The sequence below is a fragment of the Lagopus muta genome, chromosome 3 (genome assembly GCF_023343835.1).
Source record: "Lagopus muta isolate bLagMut1 chromosome 3, bLagMut1 primary, whole genome shotgun sequence".
NCBI lineage: Eukaryota > Metazoa > Chordata > Aves > Galliformes > Phasianidae > Lagopus > Lagopus muta.
Window position 1 is genome coordinate 7,301,739 of NC_064435.1, and position 8,666 is coordinate 7,310,404.

The 8,666-nt window shown below is 39.4% G+C and overlaps 1 long non-coding RNA gene across 1 annotated transcript; it reads left to right on the forward strand.

The window, feature by feature from the left end:
- The first annotated feature begins 1,952 nt into the window (after positions 1–1,952).
- Positions 1,953–7,473, forward strand: LOC125690925 (uncharacterized). The gene is made up of 3 exons (XR_007375834.1): positions 1,953–2,031; positions 2,114–2,305; positions 6,023–7,473. It is a non-coding gene; the product is annotated as an uncharacterized LOC125690925 (long non-coding RNA).
- Positions 7,474–8,666: the final 1,193 nt, after the last annotated feature.

The window sequence follows — 8,666 nt, forward strand, 5'->3', positions numbered from 1 at the left end:
AATGAAAGGAATTGCTTACTTTTTATCTAATCCCAGTAGGAATTATGTGGTTTCTTCCTAGTAAATTAATTCTCTAAATAGCTTTTCAGACATAAGGGAATTAAAAAATAACTGTCCGAGTCATCACTGATTAGAATTAGTAACCCAGTGAACTATCTTTAAAAAGTTTTCAGAATGTTATTTATCCCACTGACACAATATACTCTCAGAAATGACAAATTCATAAATTTCAAAGAAAAAACGTATCAAATAGCTGTTCTAAAAAATATTCTCTAGTGCAAGACAAAGCACTTCAGATCCACTTAAAAGTACCACAAAAACACTGCCAACACCATTGTGAAGCAGAGAAATCTCATTACAACATGGCTCTTTTCAACATCCTGTTTTTGTTTCCTCTCTGCTTTGTACATGCACAGTGCCTGCCTGTTTTACCTGACCACAAGATAGAGCTCCTCGAGGAAAAGAACTTGAGGAATGCAATGATTCTGGCACATCAAATCTTTTGCACACATACAATCACAGAATCATTAAGGTTGGAAAAGACCACTAAGGTCATCCAGTCCAACCATCAATTCATCACCACCATTCCCACTAAATCATGTCCCTTAGTACAACATCTACATATTTCTTGAAAATCTCACAGGATACTGACTTCCTGCCCACTTCCCTGGGCAGCCTATTTCAATACATCATCACTCTTTCTAAGAAGAATTTTTCCTAGTATCCAACCTGAACCTCCCCTGAAGCAACTTAAAGCCATTACTTTTTGTCCTATCACACCTTACCAAGGAGACAATGTCAACTCCCACTTCACCACAACCTCCTTTCTGGAGCTGAACAACCCCTATTTCCTCAGCTGCTCCTCACAAAACTTGGGCTTCAGACCCTTTGCAGCTTTGTTGCCTTTCTCTGGACACACTCTGAAGACTCAATGTCATTTCTGTGGTGAGGGGCCCAAAACTGAACACAGCACTTGATGTAGAGCTGAGTATAGAGGGATGATCACTTCCATGCTCCTACTGGCTGCGCTATTTCTTTCACAAGCCAGGATGTCATTGGCCTTCATGGCTACCTGGGCACATTACTGGCTCATGTTCAGCTGGCTATCATCTAACTATTCTAGATTCTTTTCTTCCACCAAGCTTTCCAGCCATTGCCTGAAGCCTGTAGCAGTGTATGGAGTTGTTGTGACCAGAATTATATAATTGGGATACAAAAGACGTAAGAAGAAAAGGGAAAAAGGAAATCTATTTTTCTTTTACCATCCTTAGAAACTTTTATACAACAGGAAACACAACGGTCCAACACAAATAATTACCTCTTAACAGAGGCACTTTGCAGTCATCACGACGTTGAAGCTTCTGACTGCTCTGAGGTAGATTTTGTGGTTTTCTAAGTTCAGTTACTATGGAACAGTCTAGAAACTGAGGTGCAGGCTTGACAACTTCCTGGGATTTTTATTTTAGTGTGTTTATTTTTCAAGGAGGTGTTCTTGGTTATCAGCAGGAAATAGATTGCACAAGCAGCTTTATATTAAGGGTGCTTGACCATAGCCCTGAGCCACAATGGTTGTTCAAAGAATTGAATGAGTTTCCCAGAGCATCTGTGAGTTACAAGAGAAACGTGTGTATGCTTTCATGCTGAAGCTTCTGATTAAAGCAAGCACTACGCAAAGGGAAAATGCAGCCTCCCTTTGTGAAGAGCAATTCCATGCACTGTTAGGTAAATTGCTAGGTGCACACTTACTACAGGGACAGAGATGACAAGGGAAGGGGCACATAAACACCACAGCAGAAGCAGAAAAGCTTTTGGAAGGCAAGCAGTGAAGAAAAGGTATTACAAATGTCAGATGTACTTGTGAAGTTCCTGCTGCTCACAAGGAACCTTGATTAAGGGCTTGTTATCTTACTTGTATTCCTGCACCTGTTTTCCAGAGTTAGGGAATAGATATGGCATGAAGGAGTTGATGCACCACAGTTGAGAGTAAGGGAAACTTCACTGTTAAAGTCTCAGCAGGACATAATCAGAAAGGTGAGCCCTCCAAGTTTTCTTCTCTGGGACAGGAAGGTATGTTGGGAATGCAAAGGTTCTTAACTCACATCTGAACTGGCAGATCTTGATGAGCTACAGAAACAGTTCAAATCTTCTCTGATGCCGCAAGAAATGTACTGCCACTTTTAGGGAGAAGGAAAGTGTTCAAAAGACACCAGGAAGCTCTTCACACATTTTTCAACTTCAGTTAGAGAAAAGAGACAGCAAAACCAGGCATACCTGAGATAAAACAGGGAAGGAAAGACAGAGGCAGGTAAGTGGATCCTGGGATAATTTCATTCTTCTTGAAATCATGATAATTACCAATTATATGGTCCTCATCCCACCCTCCTGATTCAGGAAAGTAAGGAATTACTGCCACAATGGTAGTACAGAGGGTGCCATGATAAGGTGATGGCTGGAGAGCCACCAGTCACCTCTCTGGGAGGTATCAAGCTCCCAGAGGAAAATAAAAAATAAGTGACAGAAAGGCAAGAAAAGAGGCATTTAATCTGATCTCATAATCATCAGCTTCTGAAGAGAATCCTCATTAGCATACAAAATCTCTGTGATCTATAATGAAAGTAGGGGACATAAGCCTCACCTAGGGCCTTTCCTCTCCATCCAGGGGGATGTGGTTGGCACTGAGATCAGTGTCTGAGCTTTGTTTTGAACATGTAGGTCACTTCTGTGAGCCCTAGAAAACTGTAACATTTGTGCTACTTAGCTAATTGTCCATAGGGCAATAGAAAGGGTTGATGGCTAAACTATATGGATCACAAAGTTGGCATGAGTAAAAAGGCCTTCAAATAATACTGTTTTTGCATAAAGCTCACAGCCTTTCTATCAGGAATGTTAAGAGCAACTTGCTTACTGTGCATAGAACTTGTACACCTCCTCCCTTGAGATGCACCAGGGCACTGAGAAGCACATTGCAAAGTGATTTCTCTAGTGAGAGGTACTTAAATACATTCTCCTCTGCAGAATCCTCAGTAAGAAGCAGGATTGGTGCTATCACAGTGTCCGGGAAAATTAGTTTAGCATCTCTATTTCTTCATTTTCACACACCTAACAATCACCTTTGTAAGTAAGAATGGTGAGCAGCTGTCCAGAAAGGATTTTCTCCTCAAAAATACTCCACTGGTTTATCCACATCTGTGATTACTGGGTGAAATGGTTTTTGTTTGAGACTAACACAGTGAACATGGGGAAGGCCTCCAAATCCCACCTCAGTCTCCCTTCTTGGGAAGTACTGTGGCAGCATAAGAACTTCATAATGCTCAGCACGAGAGAAAATTCTTGCCGCAAAGTGCTAATTAGATTTACAAGCAAGACTTTGAGACCTTAAAACATATCTAGAGAAAGGCAGTGAAGCTTTGAAGGGTCTGAAGCACAAATCTTATGAGGACTGGCTGAGGAAATTGGGATTGTTCATTCTGGAGGAGGCTCAGGGGGAGATCATATCACTCTCTACAACTCCCTGAAAGGAGGCTGTAGCAAAGTGGGGGTTGGCCTCTTCTACCAGTCCTACTGATAGGACAAAAGGTAATGGCTCTACGTTGCACCAGGGAAGGGTCAGGTTGGCTATTAGAAAAAAAAAATCTCTTGGAAAGAATGGTGGAGCACTGGAACAGGCTGCCAGGGAAGTAGTGGAATCATCATCCATAGAAGTTTTCAAGTAACAGTGATCAACCTAAATGATTCTATGATTCTTCCTATGAATAGGGTCAGTACTAGGTTCCTCAGAGCTATGGTAGTTTCTTGAACAAGCAGTTTCATGCATATGAGCAGCTGATGAAAATTTACATTTATCCAGTGGAAAGGATGCAGACTTCTCAGACTTCTCTGAGAATATCTGTTTTGAGTTGCATTGAATGGGAAGCATTATCATACTTAAAACAACAAGCACAAATCTTCCCTCACTCCCATAGAAGCCCTACAGATTGTCTAAGGTGAAAGGAGAAAATCGCTCTGGGATCAACAGGGACATTGGTAATCATGCTAAAAAACAGAGTTCTCATCCTCTCACTGGTCAAAATCCATCCTCTCACAAATCTGAAGTTTTACAAGATTTTAGTCTCCAGACCACTCTAACCTACCAAAGATTTTCTGAAAGCTCAAGAGAAAGTTCTCCTAGTGAAGCAATTTCAAAACTTGGGTCACAAGTTAAAAAAATGCATGTGAAAATGAATTCCCAAATCTGAAAGCGAGGGCTGTAAGTCAGAAAGTTCATAAGCACCTGTTTCAGGGTCTCCACTGTGAAATATTGACTAAAGACTGAAAATATCCTCCTCTCCTATAAAATACCTTATCTTACTGACAGTACTAAGTATGTACTCCTAGGTATTTTAGACAACAGTCCTGTGCCAGAAAAATCTGGTCAAAATTAACAATAATGGCTTTAACAGCTGACTAGCTTGTCCCTGTCCTTCCTGGGGAGACTGCTTTGTCACATATCTATAATCAGATTCAAATTCCTCACCTAAACAATGCCAAAAGTTAACCTAAAGAGAAAAGGAAAAAGAAAGCACAGCTTTTGAGAATATTTCTTCTGAAAAACATCTGAGTGAGTCAAGCTGCTATAACCTATGAGCAATCTATGAGGAAGCTGGACATCAAAATCTGAACTGCACAGAATGAAATGTGTTGCCTTATAGGGATAGAAGAAGAATCTAACATCCTTGTACTCATAGTTTACCACAGATATGACTGGACTGAGCATGTTTAATACCTACAAGTTTATTTCTGTCTCCAGTGTTTCTACTCTTTGTGCTGCTTTGTTGTTGCTGTTGCTTTTTCTTCTCACAAACTTCTTTTGAACTCTTTGTGATGTCTCTCACTTGACAATTTTACACTTTCACAGAAATTTGCATTTTAATATCTTAGCCACTGTGAGAAGATTTTTGTTGTTTTGTGGGCTGTTGTGGTTTTTTTTACCCTCTCTTCATGTTGTTGATTTTGCATTCATTACACTTTGACTACTTAAGACTCTGCAGTAGCATCCCTTTGGTCTTGCTTTTTGCCAAAGGAGGGTGAAAAAAAATCTTTAACATCAAGCAGACAAATCACAAACTGTATGGCATGCTTGAATCTTTGCATGGATCGGATTAGAAGCATGGAGTGAATGGTTGGGCTGTGTTTTGTTTTCCTCAACTAATGAAACGTAACTTTTGAAACAAATAATTTAGCTGAGAACTTTGCATCTGTAAAGCACTTTCACTCCAGAAACAAATCCCAGAATTTAAAAGATTGGGCGGGGGCCGATCGGTAGAGAACTAATTGAAGGTGCTGCAAATATAGATATTCAACCACAATTAATTAGAAGAGCAAAAAGAACACTCTAATTCCATTTCCAAATCAAACCAGTTGTACAACAATTATCTCAAGTACCTCAGAGATGGATGAGTTCACAGTTAGTCTCTCGCTTTCCTGAGGGAGGAATGGTTAGTTGGGAAGAATCAAAAAAAACCCTGATTCATTCACTGACTTAACTATCTCCTACTAATACAATATTTCAAAAAGACATAGTTTGCATTTGGGATCAGTATTCAAGGATGTCCAGCAAGCATATTCAAGGGTTTCAGCTCCTGGGGAGCAGCATCTCCCCTGCATCTCTACTCTCATACTAAACTATTTTAAAAGGAGCTTTTAAAAATCTAGCTTTGATAGGCTTTGTCTTGTAGATCAGATATCTCAGAAGTCTACAGGATGAGGTTTGCCTTCCTTAGCTTTCAAAATGCTCTGTATAATAAATGCTCTGTTTAATATTATGTACGATATCACCAAACACAGAATCTGGTGTTCTTCTGAATCTAGAAAAAACGTCCCTTCCTAGAGATCCATCTTTTCCCTTGAACATCTCCCATGTTCTCAGACTCATTTCTGCAGCTTGAAGATTTTGTTAGCAAGCTAAATGTTTTGGCATATGGTAAAACAATGACACTGTAGTCCCTTTCTGTCAGCATCATCTTTCAATGTTTTCTCATTCTAGGCTCACCTCCATCTACCATCGAAATGCAACTGCCTTTTCAACAACAACAGCTGTTTTAGGAAGTCTACAAATCATACACAAAAGCTCTGGGAAAGAAGCAAAGAGCTGCAGTTTGAATCTGCAACAGGAATTTCCAGGAAAAAAAGAAAAGAAAAAAAAAAAGCAAATTGAATATTGTTCTCTCTAGTAGCTCTGCTATCCAGTCTTCAACAACCACAAGTGGTCAGGGCCTCTCATTTTGTAAGTCAATTGTAAGGCAGCTGTTTTATTTTCTAAGTGGGAATATAGTTCACCTTGAGCCCAACTTCAGTTGTTGCAACTTTTCTACCATTAAATATAACACAAAATAGATTATCAGCATGGGGAGAGGATAGAGAGTGTTTGAACAAAACAAGATATTAATTTTCAACATAGAAGAGAACTCTCATCCTGGAAACACTGCTGTGCTATTGTGTGAGGCACAGTTTTCATCTGAAATTGGACAAACCATTTGGAAAGTAATTCAGGTTTCTTTAAATAGAGAATATATTACACACAGATGGTGATGGAAGGATTCAGTATCCACAGCTATGTTAACTGTATGTAATAAATTAGAAATATCTTCTTTTAATAGATCCTAATTGTGACATTCTGCCCCAAAAACTCTTTTGGAAATGCCCCAGCATGTTCTACCTCTAACTCACTGTGATCATGTTTCTTTTGTTAATTCTGCTGTTGTGGCATTGCTACCAACTTCTCCTTTTTGTCTTGCAACTGATGGCCAATACTTGATTCAATAGCTGAGGGCAAATTGAGCATGCTTCAAGAACTATAACTAAGAATCAATGATCTGACTTCCATCAATAGTGAGCAGCCAAAAGCCTCTTGAGCCCTCCTGCACGGCAGCTGGTTCCATGGCAGGATTTCCCCTGGAGTAAGGACACCTCTTGAGATTATGCCTGAGCAGAGATCCCTTATACCTTGATATAGATCCTTGGCAAATTATTAATATTTCTAAAAAGTCTGTTAGTATTACTAAGATTGTATGTTGAATGACCGAGCACATATAATCCCTTGGACATGAACGAAGACCCAGACTAAGTCTGGAATGAGGAGTGGATCCAGCTGCACCTAGGCTCCTTATCTCTGTGGTTCAAGAAATGTAAAAAGCACTGGAGTCCACTATGAACCTCCTGACTCAACAGAGCCCTGGATGAGGGCATTAAATCCACCTTCTATGCAGTAAATTGTCACGTGTATGTTCCCATCTTGAATGTTGATTACAATTGAGCTTTGTTAAATCACCACATTCTATCAATAAATATATTCCTGGTTCTCTGCTATGAGCGCATAGTTTCCATCTGCAGCAGCCCAGTATTTGATTTCTCTCTGATAGTCTCTTTCCTCACTCAGGGAAGGCTGAACATTCTACCTCCCGTCTCAGCTAATGTGATCACAGGCTGAGGCAGGCTAAATGCTCACATGTTCATGGATGACATGCAGAGAGATGATACAGAAACTCCTCCTAGCTAGCTATAAAATGCAAAGCACCATTCATTGGTATTCCTTATTTGAGTTTAGTTTGCGACAAGGATACAGATCTGTCCATCAAATACCACAAGAGTGAAGGATATAACCCAAGATTATGGTGTAAACAGAAATAGTACGTAAAGTAAAATCAAATTTTTATTTTGCTTTACTTCCATATCTCCAAACAATGGAAGCGAAATCTGAGCATCACTTTTGTGGATGAATCTGATCAAAAATTTCATGTTTTATGCAATACTGACAGCAAAGAGTAATTTTAAAAGATAAGAATACAGTATGTACAGAGTGATAGATGATCTTCTACAATATTACCTGTGATTTTCTCCTAAACAAATTTCCAGGGTTACTCCACCCTCTGAATATCAATCAAGTCCAGGAGGAGAAAAAGGGAAGAGGATGGATGAGGGAGCAGAGGGAGTAAGAAACCTTCCTGCTGCAATCTCAGTAATGGATGAGAATGTGTCTGCTCCTTTGCTGGACCCATAGAAAGAGTAGGGACTTACAGAGTCAGGCACTAACAGTGTTTGTGCTCATGAAGACAACAACAGCACAGAAGAAGGAATGCAGAAGACAAATTTGAACAGATGGTTTAGATTTCAGACATGAACTGAATATAATCTTACTGAATGTTTTGCTTTCAACACAGCCTTGACTAAAGTTCAACTACCCTTCCCATTCACTGATTTGGTTGTACAGATATTTTTTCCAAACCACCATAACCATTTCTACTTTGAGAGAAAGTCTCATTAGTTATGTTAACTATGAAATAATTAGTAGTCTTTTTGTGGCTTAGAGTGGGCTTGTTTTGATTTAGGTTAAGTTGGCAAGAAACAGGTTCAAGCTGTTTTGAAAAAATATATTTTTAAATCAAAATAGACACCCACATGAGTGATATAATTAAAAAGATCTGGATGTGAGCATGGCCTCAGGTGGTCCAGATATCTATGTTGCATTGTTTTAAAAACAGCATCATAAAGTGATAACAGCATTTGAGAGGCATTATGCCTGATAAGAGGCTACTTAAAGTGGTGGATCTCATGCTTTTGGAGGAAATTTGTCCGCGGATTTTTAAAAATGTCTGTAAAACTGCTATGAACAGAAAAGCTAAGTAAAGCAA